The 20,230-nt window shown below is 42.7% G+C and overlaps 1 protein-coding gene across 12 annotated transcripts in view; it reads right to left on the bottom strand.

Moving 5' to 3' along the window:
• DISP1 (dispatched RND transporter family member 1) overlaps positions 1-20,230 on the bottom strand; it is a 194,012-nt gene that overhangs the window by 121,801 nt on the left and 51,981 nt on the right. The gene's annotated exons all lie outside the window — the stretch shown is intronic.

Raw genomic sequence — 20,230 nt, 5'->3', positions numbered from 1 at the left:
TCATCTAATGATAAACAAAAAAAGAAATAACAAGGTTTCCAGATCCCACTCCAGGAGACAATGCATACCCCATGCACATTCCCAGATAGAAAAACCTCTCATATGTAACATACATGTATATACGTTGTATGTGTGTGTATATCCCTACATTCCTCATATGGAGACATATGATATAAACACACATGCGCAGGGTTTTATTTTATTTTTGATCAGATAATACATATTACTTCGCAACTTGCCTTTTCTCACAACACAGAGCATACACAGTCTCTGTAATGCCCACACCTTTACTCCCTAATCCTGACAGATGTTCAGATTCTTCCCGAATGAATGCTTGCCACCCTCAACCCTTCCCTGTGGGCCTCCCTCTCATTAACCCCCTCTGCATCCCACACTCCAGGAGCGGTAGGAAGGACAGAAAAGCTCCTTCTTAATCCCAATTTTACGGGTAAGGCTACCCCTCACTGTCCCCCTTTGAATATATTTAACATACTGCCTAGATAAATCTGCATGGAAAGACACTGATATATTATATGGTAGTAAGAAGTCTATTAGTTACAAGAAAGATACACAAGACAGAGAACCATGAACCCCAGGCTCTATTTCCAGTTTCAGGTGAGCCACCAATGTGACACTGAAAAGTTGCATAACTACTTAGAGGGCCATTTCCTCCCCTAAATAATGAGCGGCTTGAACTAGATAATTTCTAGTCCTTTCACACTAAAATCAATGATCCTATATTGTTCAATGAATGAGGACTTTATGACAGCCCAGAGAGGGTATTTACTGAAAGAACCTCTGTGTAACTCCCACAAAGATTTACTAACAAATGAATAGTGGAAACAATATTAAAAGAACACCTATCTTAACAACTCAAGAAAGCAAACTTTTTAAAGTACTTAAATATTTCCATAAGAACATTATAATAACCTATTTATAACTTATATGCTAATCACAATTATAACAGTCATTTTATTGAAGCAGTAACTAAAAATCTCACATTATTATATATGTTTGGTTCAGTTCCAATTATTATAGATCTTGAAAATAAAAAAATTTTTTTAAAATGTAGTTAGTGTTGAATGGCTACTGAGAACCTTCCTGTATTTCCACCTCAGCCATTCAGTTTCTAGATTAAGTTTCTTCACTTAAAAAACTCAGAAGTACCCCCAAAGCTTTAGGAGTCACTCACTCTTTAAATGATCTATCAAGCATGTCCAGGGTGCTGGGCTGACACTGTGCTGTGTGCCACAACTATGGGAAAGACCCATCCCCCCTGGGGTGGCCCCTCACCACTGGGACAGCACACACCTACAGTTCTGCACCCCAGACTGTTTTCTAATTCAAACTGGTCCCTCCATCACTGGACTTGATTCAACTAAATTTCAATATACTTCTGTTTAAAGATTTGTGTGTCATTTTTTTTTAAGTTTTTTTTTTTTTGGACAGAGAGAGAGAGACAGTGAGAGAGGGAACATAAGCAGGGAAGTGGGAGATGGAGAAGCAGGCTTCCCGCTGAGCAGGGAGCCCAATGCGGGGCTCGAGCCCAGGACCTCGGGATCATGACCTGAGCCGAAGGCAGACACCCAATGACTAAGCCACCCAGCAGCCCCTCATGTGTCATTTTTTACAAATGTTCTGCTGCATTTTGGGTTTTTTTGTTTTTTGTTTGTTTGTTTTTCTGGGTTTTTTTTTTTTTTTTTGAGAGAGAGAGTATGAGCAAGCGAGAGCAGAGAGAGAAGTAGGGAGAAAGATAATCCTGAGCAGCCTTCATGCCCAGTGTGGAGCCCATCCAGGGCTTGATCTCACAACCCTGGGATCCTGACCCGAGCCACACTCAGGAGTCCCACCCTCAATGGACTGAGCCACCCAGGCACCCCTCTGCTGCATTCTTTTATTTATTTGTTTATTTAAGATTTTATTTGACAGAGCGAAAAAAGGAACACAAGCTAGGGGAGTGGGAGGGAAAGAAGCAGGCTTCCCACTGATCAGGGAGCTCGACATGGGGCTCAATCCTAGGACCTGAGATCATGACTTGAGCCAAAGGCAGACGCTTAACGACTGAGCCCCCCAGGGGCCTCTCTGCTGCATTCTCAAACACAGAAAGGAAAGTCAGCAAGACTTCAACCAGCAAGAGAGGCTTGCTCACTGTAAATTATAGGAAAGGGTGACAAGAATTACTTCACACCCATGAGTACCTTTAGTTCGTGAGTGAAATGAAAATGTACCTGCATCTTAATTTGCATGATGTTTGTCTCACTTAAAAACATATAAGACAGAATGAAATACAAAACAAACCCCAAAACACTGCATGGATCCCATTTCTGAGGCCATGCTCTCCTGTGAGAGAAAGCAGTGAAGACAAAGCCAGCACAGACAAGAGATGAGGCTGCGCCTGGTGGGGGGGTGTGGGGGGAGGGGGACAACGGCCAGCCTGGAAAAAGACCCCCACTGGCCCCTCTGCCTCGCCCAAGTCCTCCTGCTTAAGGGGAGGAATGGGTGAGCTGGCAGAGCACGGACGCACTGAGGTAAACATGAGTTTCCTTGGGTAACTCCCAGCAGTCCTCATGCCAGTCTGGTTCCTGGGTGGCCCACTCCTTGAAGAAGTTACTGCATTATCATAAACCCAACAGGGGGCCCTGAAGTGACAATTCAAAGAGAAAAAAAGTAACTATGTGCTACTAGTGCAAAGATATTTCTGTAAATATGCCAACTACACATGAGCCCGTATGTCAATTAGTAATACTAGGCTGACTCAAGAGCAGTCTCTGCAGCAGGGAAGCATAATAAAACACTTTAAATCCCAAACCCCTACCCCCACGCAGTGAAGTAATAATCCAGGGGCACCTGGGTGGCTCAGTCCAGTAAGCAATCAACTCGTTTCAGCACAGGTCACGATCTCAGGGTCTTGAGATGGAGCCCCACGTCAGGTTCCGTGCTGCGTGGGGAGTCAGCTTGGGATTCTATCTCCCTCTGCCCCGCCCCCTGGTCGCATGCATGCATTCTCTTTCTCTTCCTCTTTAATTAATAATAATAATGATGATGATGATAACAATGAATCTTGGAATACTGAAAAAATAAAATTTAACAGAAGAAAGAAATCCAAAAAACTTTACTTTCAAACATTTAATCTTAGAAAAGAGTATGTAAACTGTTAGTTTTTCTTTAAATAGGAAGGGATTTCAAGACTAAAGTTGTTTAAATGTCTTGATTTTTCTTAGTTTTAAAAGATGCAGAATCCTGGCACTTCCCCCTTTTAAGCATGGGGACAAAAAACTTAAATGTTTTTGTAAAAGTTTAAAGAAACCATATTGGAAGAAAATGTCTTTAAAACAGAAAATGGTTGGGGCGCCTGGGTGGCTCAGTGGGTTAAAGCCTCTGCCTTCCATTCAGGTCATGATCCTGGGGTCCTGGGATCGAGCCCCGCATCGGGCTCTCCGCTCAGCAGGGAGCCAGCTTCCTCCTCTCTCTCTGTCTGCCTCTCTGCCTACTTGTGATCTGTCTGCCAAATAAATAAATAAATAATCTTTAAATAAATAAATAAAACCTGAAACTGGTCAATTCCCAGCCAACCATATGGAAAAGTCTACCTGAACATAAAACTAACCCCCTTGTTTCTTCCTAAATATCTGGTAGCATGACTCTTTAGAAATTACATTGTGAATTCTATCCTAGAGGTTACAATACATATGCTACACTTAATATCCTTCAAGTAAAGAGAAAAAGCAAATACAAAAAAGAATAAAGTAGTTTTTTTTTTTAAGATTTTATTTATTTATTTGACACAGAGAGAGAGATTACAAGTAGGCAGAGGCAAGCAGAGAGAGAGGAGGAAGCAGACTCCCTGCTGAGCAGAGAGCCCAATGCAGGGCTCGATCCCAGGACCCTGAGACCATGACCTGAGCCGAAGGCAGAGTTAACCCTCTGAGCCACCCAGGTGCCCCAAGAATAAAGTAGTTTTTTAAACAAGTTTCTAGGAATAAAATAAGAGTTTATAGAGCAAGGAGTTACTTAGTTTTAATTATATCAAGACAAATATAGGCATTTCCTGAGGTTTAAGGAAAAAAATTCACTTCATGAAGGAACATCATTAATGGCTGTCCTAAATTGTAAATCTACAATCTTTGAGGGCGTAGGTGAATGAAGCTCCACTGTTCCCCCCACACCTGGATTACTCATAGTTAATATAGCTGGCAATGAGTCTGAAGGTTATCAGAGATTTCTGATCACTTACTCATACATTATCTTCAAGTATTCTTTCTTATATAATAACAAGCCCCAGTGACATGGAAATTCTTTTTGTCTGAAACGGGGGCGTAGGAACAGAATTTAGATGAAAAACTTATTTCACGTTGTAGAGCTGACAAATGTGAAAAATGTGCCAGACTCTGCAAGCTACAATTTCTGTAATCAGAAAAACAGGAACCTTTTCAATGATGCTGCCCAAATCTGAGGTTATTCAAATAAAAGAACTCTTTTTCTTACAGAGTAATTTTATTTTTATTTATGACTTTTTCTTACTGGAAAATGATTGTTCCTATTAATTGAATAATTTCTCTGCATCAAGCTTTAAATGGCAAAAAAAACAAGAGTACTTAGGGTGCCTGGGTGGCTCAGTCGGTTATGTGTCCAATCTTGGTTTCAGCTCAGCTCATGATCTTGGGGTCATGGGATTGAGCCACATGTGGGGCTCCACGCTCGCTCAGAGTCTACTTGGGATTCTGTTTTCCTCTCCCTCTGTCCCTCCCACTCATGCTCTCTAAATAAATAAATAAATATTAAAGAAACAAAAAGAAATAAAACAAACCAAGAATACTTATATGGAGTCCTATCTCAGCTGGTTTAAAATAAAATAGGAAGATACTGGAGAGGAAAGAACCACTTGTTCAACAAAATTTTATTTACCACCTACCTCGTGCCAAATTTTGGTCACAGCAGTGTGATTATATAGAGATAACACGTAATAACTGTATTTACTCATTCATTCATCCAAATCCTTAAACCATGGATTTACCACTCAATGCCAAAGACTTGGACAAGATACTAGGGACACAGTAAAGTATCACGGAGCCAGGTTTCCCCTGTTGGAGTTACAAACATGCTGAGACTAGAACAAATCATGGGCTGCTGGATTTGAAGTACAATGATGTCAAGCGTTCACGTAGATACAGAGCTTTAGTTCAGACACAGACAGGTGTGTTTACACACACAGGTACACACATTCCCTGGCTCAGTCTGAGAGATCGGAGACCTGACAGGATCTAACGTCAACAACAAATTAGTAGCAACATGCACGCCAAGCACCCAGATCTTGCCTTTACAACACCATTCTTCACAAAAAGGAACCAAGACACCCTAGAAAAAGGCCGAGTCCAGGGCTGGGGCAAAGAAAGTATATGAAGAACTTAAAACATCTTGTTATGCCAAGAAGCATGAAATTCTCAAAGAATGATGAAGACATTTCCAAAGGTCAGAGCAACAGTTAATAGGTAGGAGCTCCCACAGACCAAAGCAGGAATAATTTCAAGCATCAAAATAATTAATGACTGTAAGGAATATAACTCCTTGAATAAAGGAAGAACCTTATGAGTTTGAGCAAATATAAATTTTAAAAAGGAAGAAAGGGAAACTCTTTCTTAGAGCATAATACCAACTAACAAATAGGGAAGGCTGGAAGGATGGATGCTGTGACTGTAGAGTAAAAGGTTGATGAGGAACCAGTATTTACAGTTTCAAAGCATCTCCTCACAAATTACATATTAATTACAAAGGGAGAACAATCATTTTACAGTGGAGAGAACTGGTGGATGCAATCTAACCGACTGACAAATCAGTGTATTTGTACTTGACCTCATGTACCTGCCGATAGGAGATATGAAGAAGGCACAACATCCCTTCTCTGGCTTTGCTGCCCAAACTAGCAAACTCCAACTGAATCATGAGGACACATTAGACAAACCCAAACTGAGGACTACTCTACAAAATAATTGAACTCTACTCTTCAAAGCATGTTAATTAAGGTCAAGAAAGTAAAGAAAGATTAAAGAACTGCTCCAGATTGAATTAAAGGAGGACATGAGGCTTACGTGGACCATCTGACTCTGGACCGGAAAGAAATGGCTGTACCAGACAGCATGAGGCCATGGACTATAGGGGAACAGAGCAGTGTATCAAGGCTAAATACAGAGGATGGCACTTTAAAAAAGAATGGACTACTTGGGAATTACGTAGTGAAGTATTTAGGGGAAAAGGGGCATGATGGCGGCAACTTACTCTCAAATGGTTCAGAAAAACACTATGCATATATAAAAAATTAAAAATGTGGGTGCCTGGGGGGCTCAGTTGGTTAATGTTCTGCCTTTTGACTTCAGCTCAAGTCACAATCTCAGGATCCTGGAATCAAGGCCCAAGTTGAGCTTCCTGCTCAACGAGGAGTCCACTTGGGGACTCTCTCTCTCCCCTTCTCCCTCTGCCCAGACCCCCACATGTGCACACACGCAATCTCCCTCTCAAATAAATGAATATATCTTTTTAAAAAAATGAAAACTTAGTAAACAATTGGTAAATCTGGAAAAATAGTATATGAGATTTCCTTGTACTAATTTTGTTAACTCTTAAGTTCAAAATTATACCAGAATAAAAAGTTACAAACAAACAAAATACTATAGTTAATCCACTCATGAATGTAGTCCTTCACCTAACAGTTAAGACTTTATAAAAGTCACACAGTGGACAAAGATGAACAGAACATAGATTCATACCCTTGAGGACAGCTTAGTCTTGAAAGGGTTGTTTGTTTAGCCTTTCAGAAAAACAAATGATGAAATTATCTTCATTTTTTTAAGATTCTATTTTTTAAAGTAATCTGGATACCCAACGTGGGGCTTGAACTCACAACCCCAAGGTCAAGAGCCACATGCTCTATGGATGGAGCCAGTCAGACACCCCTAAAATTATCTTATTACTACTCTCTTCTAATGCACCCAAAATACCTCATGAGGAAAGCATATTGTGAAGGACGTGAACATTTTCCCTGCTGTACTAGAAGTTTGATAATAAACATTCCTAAAAATAAATGTCTGTCTCCCGAGAAACAGAATTTTTGCTTTAAAAATATTTCTGTTGTACATGATCTATATTACAACAACATTACTAGGGAATTCAGGGAGTGTGGCTTTACTAACAAATATTATTTTTAAACGCCAAATTAATCATTCACTATGGTGAATGAATTTTGGAAGAACAGTAGGATGATGATCAAGAACACCACACGGTGAGAAGGTGGAATGTTTGGGAAGGTGTGGGCTTGTCGGTGTTAACTGGAAGTCAAGGGAGAGCACTTTAGCAAGAGGTGGGTGCAGACATCCACACAAAGGACAGCTGAAAAGCTGTGCTGAGAGTCATGAACATGAGCTGAGCTGCTCTGACTTCATAACCAGACAAAGCCAAGGGCAGGGATGGCCGCACAGAAAGGCAGAAACAGCACCAAGAGCAGTCTCTGGCCCATGCTGAGTGCTGAGTGGGGTCCCTGCCTCCCCGCACCCCTCCCGACTCAGAGGGCACCAGGCCAGGATGTGACAGAGATGGGACTCAAATCCAGGCTCATCTGACTCAGAAGCCAAGCTCTTAATCACTACATGCTTACTTAATTGCTACATGAACCTGTGTTTCATGGTGTAAGAGAACTCTGGTCAAACGTCTGAGGATCTCCCATGTGCACGGAGTATGACAGACACTTAATGATAAACAACATAATCCCTGATTCCACAGAGTTTCTGGTCTAGAATATGTAAATGGCTGGAATAACAAAGCACTAGAAGGCTTCTCTAGAGTGAAATGTGCTATTAGTAATTTGAAGTTACAATAAAATTACCACCAATGGCTCATAAGGGGTGGCCTTGGTACATAAATGCAAAGTCACCACAAAAGAAACCAAAGAACTAGGGGCGGAATGCTCCCAGCCACTCACTGGCCTGTGATGGAACTGACTGTCCTAAGGTCTCTAAAGGAACACAGTAATTCAGAAGGCAGGATGGCAGCGACGGAAACCGAGAGGATAAGACATGGGCTGCCCCAGAGGGAGGGCTTCTTGGCCCACGGACAGCCACACTCTGGTGACAACTGTGGCCTTAGTGGAGGAATGGGTGGACCCTGGTTCCATCAAATATCTGAAATTTAATTTTTACTTTTATCAAAACAACCTATTTACATAGTTTTAAAAAGTCGTTCTAAAGGGCCCATATTGGGGGGAAAAGTGATCCCCTGCCCCTCTTGCTTCCCCTACACCTTCTCCTCATTCATTACCTGCAGTTCACATGTTCATAACTGCTTTGCAAATTTTTTCAAGTAGGCTCCACGCCCAACATGGGGCTCAAACCCACAACCCCAAGATCAAGAGTTGTACACTCCATTGATGGAGCCAGCCAGGCACCCCCTGCTTTTTAAGTCTTTCAGGCATTATGTATGGACTTCACACAGGCGATAGGAATGTAGCTCTCCAGAGCATCCCTCCCCCTTCTCTGCAAATCACACCTGTTCGCTAAATCAGTACTTTTCACATTACAACTAAATAGTACCTCAATATTATTCCCAAAGGAATCGCCTATAGAACAATGATCACAGTTCTTTCTTGACAACATGCTTCCTTCTAATCTGCAGCCTCCTACTTTTCTGCTCATCTTCTTAATACAAGGATGATTCAGTGACAACACCTCCAGGCCTGTGACATGTGTACACAGGACAGCAAACAACTCCCAACTTCATGGGATCTAGAGTCTAGAGTACACAAGCCTGGACAACAGCGGTCCCCCCAAACCTATCCTGGAGTTCCACCTGTCCTGTCCGTCCTGAAAGCCCTGTCCATCATGACAGTGCTCTTGTCCTGTCTGTCCTGTCCATCCCATCTGTCCTGTACCTCCTCCTGTCCTGTCCGTACCTCTTGTCCTGTCCATCCTGTCTATCTCGGAGCTCCTTCTGCTGGGGTCCTGTACCTGCACCTCCCCAGCAAACACCAATGCCGGCTCCCTCTAGCTGCACCTTGTTACCTCCATTCCCACTTTATTGTCTGCCTCCCTGCCTGCTGAAATCTATTTTGGGGAAGGTAGTCTCCATTTGATGTCCCAGACCTTCTATTGAATTAATAATCTTCCAATATCCAAGAGCCCTATTTATTCTGTGAATGATCCTTTCTGGAGCCCTTGTTGTTCCACAGACACAGCGTCTTTTCTTACACCTGAGGATTTTAATTACAGTTTCCTTGAAATGTCTTTTGCTCCTTTATTGTTTCTGCTCCTTTCACGTTCTTTTTTTAATCTTCCTGTTTGTTTTAGTTTCTTTCATGTGAGAGGCTTTCCTCCAGCACGTCTGTCCGAGTTAAGAGACAGCAGAGACATAAGCAGTAGCTGTATGTCGATGGCAGAACTGTTTCTTTTCCCTAAGAGATCCTCCATTCTCCTGTGTGTGTGTCTGTTGGGGGTGGAGAAAGGGGGGGGGTGGGTATAAGCCTGGGAGCCTCTGTGTTTTCGCCAAAATTGGTCAGAGAGCATTGCAACTCAATATGCAGACTCTGGTTTGATTCTGTTAAAATGTTAAGTCAGACTGTGTTACTCAAACTCATTCTAAGAAAAAGCAAGTACTTACAATAGCCAGCCAGGCCCTACATGATCTCCACTGCCCACTGGCCCTTCAGTACTCCTGACCTCATCTCTCACTCCCCTCCACCAGCTAACCTCCTTGCGGCTTCAGTCTTGCATCTACCTCAGGACCTTTGCACTACCTGTTCCTCCACCCAGAACACTACCACCTCCAATCTGCAAAGCTCTTTTACTCTCCCAGTGCAATACTCAAATGGCTCCCACTTGGCCACCTCGTTTTAAACCACAGTCCTTCCCCCCAGAACTCACAACTTCCCTGATTCTAAGTTTTTCTTCTCTAAGTATTTATCACTTCTGACCACTTTACTACATCCACTATTTACTGTCCATCTCCTCCAACAAGAACAAAGCTTTTTTGATCCATTGAGACCATTGAAGTCACTCATACAGACCCAATACCCCATCCCTAGCTGTGCCCAACTTAAGGATTCTGAAAATACAGCACCGGTCTTCTGTTACAGCAGGGAGAGGCAGTCCCCTGGCCACATGCAGCAGAGACAGGAGCCCAGGAAACCAGTTTTCAAACAATTCTCCTGTTTGCAGCTCCTGCAGCATGCTCGCCCTCAGATAGCCCATGCCCTCCAGGTCTGTGGCCTCCAGGGACGCGATCTTCAATCACTCACTTCTTGTCTGCTTCTACCCTGTTCTGTCCTCTGCTCTACAGTACCCATCAGCACAGTGCTGGACGATCCACAGTCCAGCCTCCAAAATACTGGTCAAGTTCATTCTATGGTTGTCATCCTCCATTCCATTACAGTCAGTTCAGTGAGAGTTCATAGGGGCCAGAAAATAGAGCACATGTTCAGTTTACCACATTTACCTGGGTTGCTAACTATCTGAATCCCAGAACTAGCTCCCCCTTTCACACTCCTCTGCTCCCCAAGAAACCTGATGCTGATTACGGCTCCTCAGCTCTCTGATCTGGTGCCAGCCAGAAGCCATAGTCTGTAGAGTCCTATTAGCAGGCAGTAACTGCAGTTATCTTGTTCTGTGACCTTGATAATGTCTCCCCAGGAGAGAGAGCTGGAGGCTTAAGAGGCTGACATACCAGCAGACTGAAAGTCACACGAAGATAACATAATCTTAGAAGCCTCTTGGGAGATAACCAGTGAACCTTTCATTTTTCATACATTTATCCTTTATGCTAAGTATTCTCATATTTTAAATTTCCACAGAACACAATTAGATTTTTAAAAAATATTTATTTTTGAGAGAGAGGGTGCAAGTAGGGGGAGGAGCAGAGTGAGAAAGAACCCTCAAGCAGACTCCCCACTGAGCACGCAGCCCCACATGGAACTCGATCCCACAACCCTGAGATCATGACCTAAGCCAAAACCAAGAGCTGGACACCTAACCGAAAGAGTCACCCAGGTGCCCCCAGAATACAGATGGATTTAAAAAAGAAGGGGGAGGCCGAAAAAAAAGATCTGTAAGATAAATATAAAAATATAGGCAAGTAGGTAGGCAGGGGATGGGTGAGCAAGCAGACAGACTGGACAGAGACAGACAATTCACAATAAATATATAATAAATCATTTACTGAGTACCAAACATGCCACCCTATACCTACCATATCATTAACCCTCAGACTAACTCTGTAATCTGTTATGCTATTTTATCTAAACACAAAAACAAAACAAAACAAAAAACCCTAAAGCCCAGGATCTTATGTCACTGGCCTGAGGTCACAGAGTCAGCTGAGATAAAGTCAAAACTGCCCATTAAAAGTTCCATGATTCTTATTCCATACACACTGTTTTTAAGTGTCCATTAATACAGTTTGAAATGTGAAATGGGGGGGCACCTGGGTGGCTCAGTGGGTTAAAGCCTCTGCCTTCAGCTCAGGTTGTGATCCCAGGGTCCTGGGATTGAGCCCCGCATCAGGCTCTCTGCTCAGTGGGGAGCCTGCTTCCCTTCCTCTCTCTCTACCTGCCTCTCTGCCTACATGTGATCTCTGTCAAATAAATGAATAAATAAATTTTAAATAAATAAATAAAAATAAAATGTGAAATGGATACATTCTGATCTGATTTTAACAGAATGTTAAATGGTGACATTTTGAATGTTTCCCAAAGTACTATTATTTTTATTACTTGCAATAAACATTAAAACATACTGTCCACCCAGCTCAACATTCTGTCCCAAAATGGCCAGTGGCATCAGTTGATAATCCTGTGGTAGGAAAGAGCTGCTTTCCCTCACACCAGCTTCAACACCTTAGGGCCAACCCCCAGCACAGTCTCGTTTTTCTAGAAGACTCTGCCCTACACTGGTCCTCCTCTGTGCTGTGTCTATGAGCAAGCCCACACCCACCAGCCCAACAACAAAGCCCAGTTATGTCAGGGTAGAGAAGCCTCCACTTCCAGCCGCTGGAATCTTCAGCACATGATCACGCCTTCTCATGGGAAAAGGCAAACATTGCCTTTGGGTTCAGAAAAGGAAAATTACAAACAGTGAGCAGCCATACCTGGATTAGTAATGAGTGACAGCAGCACAGCCGGGAATTATTAGTTTCATCTGGGCCGGAAGGAGCCTCAGTGCAGGAATTTTTGGCTGTAACTCTGCTCTTTGCTGAGAATTCTGAAAATTAAACACTGATCCCCTCGAAGTGGGATGGCTATGCAGATCACAGAAGTGTGCTGGCCGTTGCAGCCAGAGGTTTATATGAGATCTAATAAAGCACTACACGTCGGAATACAGTTTTCAATTTTCCCATTTGAAGTCAATAAAAAATAAATGACAGTCATGGCGCTCAAAATATTCACACCCTGGAGCTGCCAAGCTAAATAATTCAGTATCTTTTTGAACAGAAAAATCTTCTCCCCCAGGACATATTTTTCAAAGTATTAAATGTTCTGTTAGCTCAGCCCTCCTTCTGCAGCCAGCTGCATTCTGTTTTTGAAACTGGAGAATGATGGTCTGTCTCTCCTGTAATTGGAGAAAAATTCCAGTCCTATTACGTAGGAAGCATTCAAATCACACACCCTTACAGCTTATAAGTTATGGTATTCTTAATATTATGCAAACTCTGAATTAGTGAAAATATCTTCAAAAGGTGGGGAGAAAAATGTGCTTTGAAATAAAAAAAAGGAAGCATTTTACACTGCATAATTAAGCTAGTTAACTCTTTAAATTTTGTTTCATTAAGCATGAAAAGCACGTAGTAACCAAGTAAGATTAATTGCAAAAATCAGGGCAGCTTGATTTGATGAAGACATGGCCTGAGTGAGGCAACCTGGGATGTGCATCTGTACCCGGGCACCTAAGAACCATTTCCACGTGCTGATCCTCAAGGTTAAGACTCATCACGGCTACAATCTGCTGCTTTCTAAATAGTTTAGAGTGCTGGTTACTTCTGTACATATTCTTAATGAAGATAAGGCAAGATTTTCATTTAGTGAGAAAACGGAAGAGTATCTTTCAGGGCTTTCAAACTCTGATTAACATTTAAATCCATCATTTCTAATAGCTCTTACTTTCCTCGCTCTCACAGTGTGGAAGTCAACTGTTAAACAGGTCCTTCCCCTACTCTCCTTGTGTGAGAAGGGCAAAGGAGGCCAGAACAGGGAAGTCCCGGTGAGAAGGTTCCTGTGAGGGCTCCTCATCACAGGCAGAGATGTTTCGGGGGCTAGTGTACACGCTTTACCTCAGGCAGGCTCTGCGACAGTCAAGAGCTTCCACTGCTTTAGAGTTCTTTGTTTGGCTTTGTAGCAGCTCCCTGGTTAAGGGGAGTAGAGTGGGCTGAGTCCCCACTCACGGCATCTCTGCAAACCTGCTATCCCTGGCCACCCCCAGGGTTGTCTGGGGGGCCCCTGTGCCCCAGAGACAAAGGTGAAAATGATTTACACTGAACTACTCTGGCTTCCCCACAGACAGGACTGTTGGTACTCTGGAGCACCCACTCTAGCCCCCCAGTTTTGTTCATCGAAAGCAGCTTGACATCCCCACATATCCTTCAGTGCTCAACTTTCAAAGCACAATCTTATAGATAAGCAAAAAAAAAAAAAAAAAGGAAAGCAAACAAAGCGGTGAATTGGAAAATTTAGGCTAGACAAAAGGATCTGTTCTGATGAACAGGAGGGAAAGCCCTGAAGCCGCCATTTCAGCAATTCCAAGGCAAAGTTTGTTTCCAGGCACAAATACTACTGGATGACTGCAGCTTTGTCTCTGAACTGCCACAAATCATGGCCTGGCACCGACTTTATTATTAAAACACAGAATAAACATTAATTATCAAGACTAGGCAAAGGGCTCTACTTTCTCTGCCAAATAACTCATGGGAGGTGGCTTTTTAAAGCAAAGACTACCCTCTCCTCAGGCCCTATTCGTCTGTTTCCTGTACTTGAGGCTATTTGTATATGAACATATGTAGGACATACACTTACACACATACACGTCTGTCTCCAAGGCAAGAACTGTCAGTGCCAAGTTCACTGGCACACGGCCCGCACAAGCACCTGCGAAGCACCATCACAGCAATGTTCACTAGCACACTGTCCAAGCGAGTACCCATGAGGCACAGTCACTGCCAAGTTCACTAGTACACTGCCCGTGTGAGTACCCGTGAGGCACAGTCACTGCCAAGTTCACTAGCACACTGCCCAAGCGAGCACCCGCGAGGCAGTCACTGCCACATTCATTAGCACATTGCCTGAGTAAGTACCCGCAAGGCACTGCGAGTGCCATGTTCACTAGCACACGGCCAGAGTGAGCACCCGCGAGGCACAGTCACTGCCATGTTCACTAGGACACTGCCGAGCGAGCACCCTCAAGGCATAGTCACTGCCACGTTCACCAGCACACAGCCCAAGTGGGTAGCCGCAAGGCACTGTCACAGCCATGTTCACCAGCAAACTGCCCACGCAAGTACCCACGAGACACCATCACTGCCATGTTCACTAGCACATGACCCAAGCGAGTGTACTCAGTTACTTTTGTTCAATATGTATGTGACACCCTGTTAGCTAAGTCCCACACACTAAATCAGGATTAATCACCAGTAATTTTTTAAAAGGGGGATAAGGTGCTTGTGTTTGTTAATTTGGTTTGATTACTCCCCAGTAGAATTAAGACCCTTGAAAAAGGACATATTATCTTTGAGGTCAGAATTAGCAGTGCAGAATAAAACCAACATTGATTTCAAAGGAGTATCTTCCTTCTCTCAACTGTGATACATGATAAGATGTGTTACTTGGGTAATTCGTCCTCCTAGAGGAGGTCTGACTTCGTCAGGCTATCATGGTGAGTCACATGAATGATGATCTTAGTCAAGAAGACAACTTTGCACTTTGGCCGACTAGAAAAATATACACTAAAAGTCTACATTATTGTTTTGTTATAGTTGACCTGTCTGCCTTCAAAGGCTTATGAGAAACCCCAAATGCTGTCAATCTGAACTTTTTCCTAACGATTCCAAATAAAGCGTTCCTCCACTGGGCAATTAGCTTCAAAAATATAGAATGCTTTTGTTTCCAAGTTGGAAAAAATACAATTAAAATGAGAAACATCTATTTTGTTTTCAGTAGAGCTGGCCACTTGTTAGGAATATCTGAAATGGAAAATAACTACAGAATGCTTTTTATAACCCTAATACCATTAAGATATTTAAAAGCAGAGCTGTTACACTCAAATACTGAAGCACACCCAGGAATGTAACAGTTAATGAATTACTGGGGAATAATTAAGTCCCTTTATACTTGTATGGTGCAGATCTTCTATCCTCCCTGAATGCAGAGAATAAAGTGAGGAGCACCTTCCTGTGTACATAGAGGTTCCCTGACACCCAAGAAGCAAATGGAAAGGGCCCCCACAAATCACCTGGGAAGAAGGACATCTTCAACTCAGAGAACTCATGAAATCCTCTGAAACTGGGAAAGAACTATGGGAATTTCTCTTAAATAATGCATCTTCAAAGAATCTTGCGTACAATTCCAGTGATTCAGCAGCCCTGCTGAAGGCATGCAAAGACAGGAGCACCACAAGGAAGAAGGAATCATGGCCACTGGGCTGTCAGGCAAAGGGACAGGAATTGGGAAATTTAAAAATATGATAACCCTTGGGGTAAAGTGGGAAAAACAGACAGTGAGGAGAGAGAAAAAGGGAAGGACAAGGGAGCTAGTGGAACTGAGAACACGTGGGAAGATGAGAACACCGAGGAGGAGGGGGAAAAGGGGTAAGCTGGGAGTGAAGGAGGGAGGGAGGAGGTCTGTTGGTATCTCTCATGTCAGTGCCCATGTCAATGCCACAAGCACTGCAGGACATCCACCTTGCACATGTCCCAGCTCAGGTGCTGGAGGCACAGAAAGGGGAGGCAGCCTTGCCGCCGACCAGCAAGTGACTTCAACAGAGGCCTGCTGCCCCACTCCGCCCATGCCCTGTGCTTCTCTCCACATCCCTCTTCCAGAGGACGTTCTAATATGTCTGGGGCATCAGAATGCATTCTCTTTCTCAGGGGGCACCCTTTCAGAATCTCAGTGACATGCCTGTCAGGAGCCAAAACGGTCAGGGTGTTCTTTTCTCTTTTTCCGGCTGTGCTGTGATACAATCGATGTATCACGCTGGGTCGTGATGTTTGTTCCAACTGAACTGGTACTTTTATTTTAAGGCTTTTGATTTTTAGAAATTTCATAATTCCACTTGTCAAAATGCATCATATGCATTAAAATATTATAAAAAAAATGTACTAGAAACAAAACCTGTCACAGTCACTCACAAAGGTACTTCAAGTTCCACAGTCTTTCCGAGGTACATGTTTGTCAGACCTGCCGCCAGCTACTTCCCTGACATTATTGTCAACAATATTATTTTGTGAATGCTGCCTTCCCAAATCATGGAATTCTTTTTCTAGCTACACTGATCTGGAAAGGTTTATGTTATACAGATCTGGTCTATTGCATCTAGCATGGTTCTGATTTAGATGGCCCTTTTTGCATGCATACTCAGTTTACAAATAACATTCTTCCCAGAGTTTCAGTAATTGGTATTTTTCACACAGTTACCCTGCAAAAATAGAATATATGCCTCAAAGCTGGCATGCCCCGGACAGTGTGTTTCTCTTTTACAAGTGAATGGCTAAAATCATCTTGTCATAGGTGTGGAACATACATAGAATAGACACTTGGGATTTTAAAATGCATTAATTTGATCTTTTCAAAAAACCACACAAACTACTTACACGACTTTAGTCACAGAATTAGAAGCATTCAGAGAAAACATTAGAATAACGTACAGAAATTACCACCATTTTGTTAATATATGGTGTATAGACATTCACTATTCAGGATTAAACATGGACTACATATAGTTAACGTATTTAATAGAAAATACACAAAGGAAGCATTCCCAAAATGTGGCTTTTTGCTTTCGAGATTGGCATTTTACAAGGATTTGGGGGTGAAGAAGGGGGCGGATATATACTACCCTGAGATGTAGTTCATGGGAAGCTAGCATTAAAACAGTATTTAAGGGGCGTCTGGGTGGCTCAGTCATTTGAGCTTCTGACTCTTGGTTTCAGTTCAGTTCATAACCTCAGGGTCATTGGATCAAGCCCTGCGTCAGGCTCTGCACTCAGTACAGAGTCTGCTTGAGATTCTCTCTTTTCCTCTGCCCCTCCCCCTACCCCACACACGTGTGTAGAGTACAAAACTGAGACATTCTGAGTTTTTACGGAAAAAAAAAGAGATGCCAATACTTCTTACTATGCTTTTTACGTTTCTTTTGCAATTTTCACTCTTACTGTTTCAGTAGTGGATTCCTTCTCCACTGAGATGCTAATAACAATGAGTAGTATGTGTTGACTGTAGTAGAGAGCTAGCTCTAGTCATTTTCTTACTGAGGTATAACTGATGTACATTACATTAGTTTCAGGTGCAGAATATAACTTGATATTTGTGCTGATTGTTAAATGATCACCAAAGTAAGCAACGTACAACTATGCACTACAGTGTTATTTTTTTATTTTAATTATTTATTTGACAGACAGAGATCACAAGTAGGCGGAGAGGCAGGCAGAGAGAGAAAAAGCAGGCTCTCCGCTGAGCAGAGAGCCTGATGCGGGGCTCGATCCCAGGACCCTGAGATCATGACCTGAGCTGAAGGCAGAGGCTTTAACCCACTGAGCCACCCAGATGCCCCACTACAGTGTTATTTTTAATAAAGATTTTATTTTATTTATTTGACAGAGAGAGAGTACAAGCAGGGGGAGCAGCGGGCAGAGGAGAAGCAGGCTCCTCACTGAGAAGGGGGCCCGATATGGGGCTCCATCTCAGTACCCTGGGATCATGACCTGAGCCAAAAGAGCCACTTAACAAATGTAGCCACCCAGGCACCCCTGCACTACAGTGTTATTAACCATACTGCACATCACAACCCTGTGACTAGTTTACTTTATAACTGGAGGTTTGTTCCCTTTATTCCCCTTCACCCATTTCCCCCATCCCACACCCCCTGCCCCTGGCAACCATCAATCTGTTCTCTGTATCCAGGTGCTTGGTTTTTATTTTCTAGATTCCACAAATAAGTGAGATCACACAGTATTTGTCTTTCTGTGACTTATTTCATTCGGAGTGATGCCCCCAAGATCCATCCTTGTTGCAAATGGCAAGATCTCATTGTTTTTCATGGCTGAATAATATTCCGATGTGTACATATCACACCTTCTCTACTCATTACTAATCATCGGACATTTCATTTCTCATGTGATGCTCACAATCACCCTGTGAGGTGTTATCCTACTATCAGGCAAACAGTGGAACAAACAGATAAAGGGACATACATAGGAACGCAGGAAAACAACAATGTAAAGCAGAATTGGGTAGAGATGGCATCTCAGCTTGGATGGGGAAAGACAGACCAGTGAACATCAATGCTGGAATAATTGGACTCCATTTGGACAAACTCCAAACTCCATTTGGACACATCAAATAGAATTAGATCCTAAAACACCCCCAAGTAAATTTCAGGTGGATTAAAGATTCAAATGTCAAAAATAAAACAAAAGGCATATAGAGTACTACAAATACTTTCATGAACTTAGCTGGTGACATGAAAGTCAGAAAAAAAGGAGAGAAAGAGAAACTGATGAAATGGTCTATTTTCAGGTTTAAAATTCTAACTGGCCCCTTCCTTCCTTCAGTTCTTTCCACCCGATAGAGTAACTGGGACAAGATTCACTCTCTTCCCGTCCCTCACCTTTTCCCGTCCCCTGGGCCGGGCATGGCTACTGGGAAAGGGGAGCCAACAAGTCCTGTAGCAAAAATCTAGCTAATTATAACCAGAAGAGTTGTACATATAAGTGACTGAACAAGTAAGCAAAATCCTGAGGTTAGTGGGAGGCAGGCTGCATGAAAAGAAGAAAGCCCTGTGACACCAGACTACAACAGAGGGTATTTATACAGATGAACAAATGCAGAAACACATATAGATATGTATTCCCTGCGTAGACACCTGGGTGTGTACACACACACATGCACATTTATATATGACTTCCAAAGCCAGTCCACTGACAGGACCTAAAAGCAAAGAGGGCTTGGCAGTAGTGAGCACACCGAGTGTCTAGATCTTTGTTTCAAACACTGTTCTCCACAAGGAAGAACTGGAGCTCTTGGGAGAAATAACTGGGTACAGAGCTCGAGCAGGGAATGAACAAGATGAGCCCAGAACATCTCTTTAGACGGGGCTGTAGAGATGTGCCAGACACCAAAAACCATACACTTAAAATGGGTACATTTTATTATATACAAATTATATCTCAATAAAGTTAATTTTTTAATTTTTTTTAAGATTTAATTTATTTGAGAGAGAGAGCATGATCTCAGAGAGAGGCAGAGGGAGAAAGAGAAGCAGGCTCCCCACTGAGCAGGGAGCCTGACCCAAGGCTCAGTCCCAGGACCCTGGGATCATGACCTGAGCTGAAGGCAGACACATCTGAGCCATCCAGGTGCCCCAATAAAGTTAATTTTATTAAAAAACTAGACTGAGAGACTAAAAAATGTTCATTTAACACTGGTTACCAAGATTACACATGTTTCTGACTTCTCCCCGGCTGGCTCAAGCTATTCAGGGTAGAAGTATTTGGTCATCTGTAAAACATATTTTAGTAATACAAAGCTCAGGTATGTATCATTGGTTCTCCTTCATGTAAATCATTCTGCTTCCACATTTTTAAAAATACTTTTAAAAATGTTTAAACAAGGGGCACCGGGGTGACTCAGTCAGTTAAGTATCTGACTCTTGATTTTGACTCAGGTTATGATCTCATGGTCGTGAGATCAGGCCCCGTTTTGGGCTCTGCACTGGGCATGGAGCCTGTTTGAGGATTTTCTCTCTCCCTCTTCCTCTGCTCCCCCAACCTAAAAAAAAAAAAAAAAAAAAAGTTTAAACAAGATTTATCCATACATAGAGACAGTGCCATTACAGCATTGTTCACAAAATCCAACAATGGAAACAGCGTAAAGGTCAGTCAAAGAGGACAAAGCACATGCCCCACCATCCCTCCAAGGGACTAGTAAGCAGCTCTGTATGCACGTATACCTACTGTTTACAGACTGAAGTCTCACAGAAGCCAGCATTATCCATTC

This window comes from Meles meles, chromosome 17 (assembly GCF_922984935.1).
Source record: "Meles meles chromosome 17, mMelMel3.1 paternal haplotype, whole genome shotgun sequence".
NCBI classification, from domain to species: Eukaryota; Metazoa; Chordata; class Mammalia; order Carnivora; family Mustelidae; genus Meles; species Meles meles.
The sequence above is the reverse complement of the archived record's forward strand: the minus strand, read 5'-3'. Positions and strand labels throughout refer to the sequence as shown.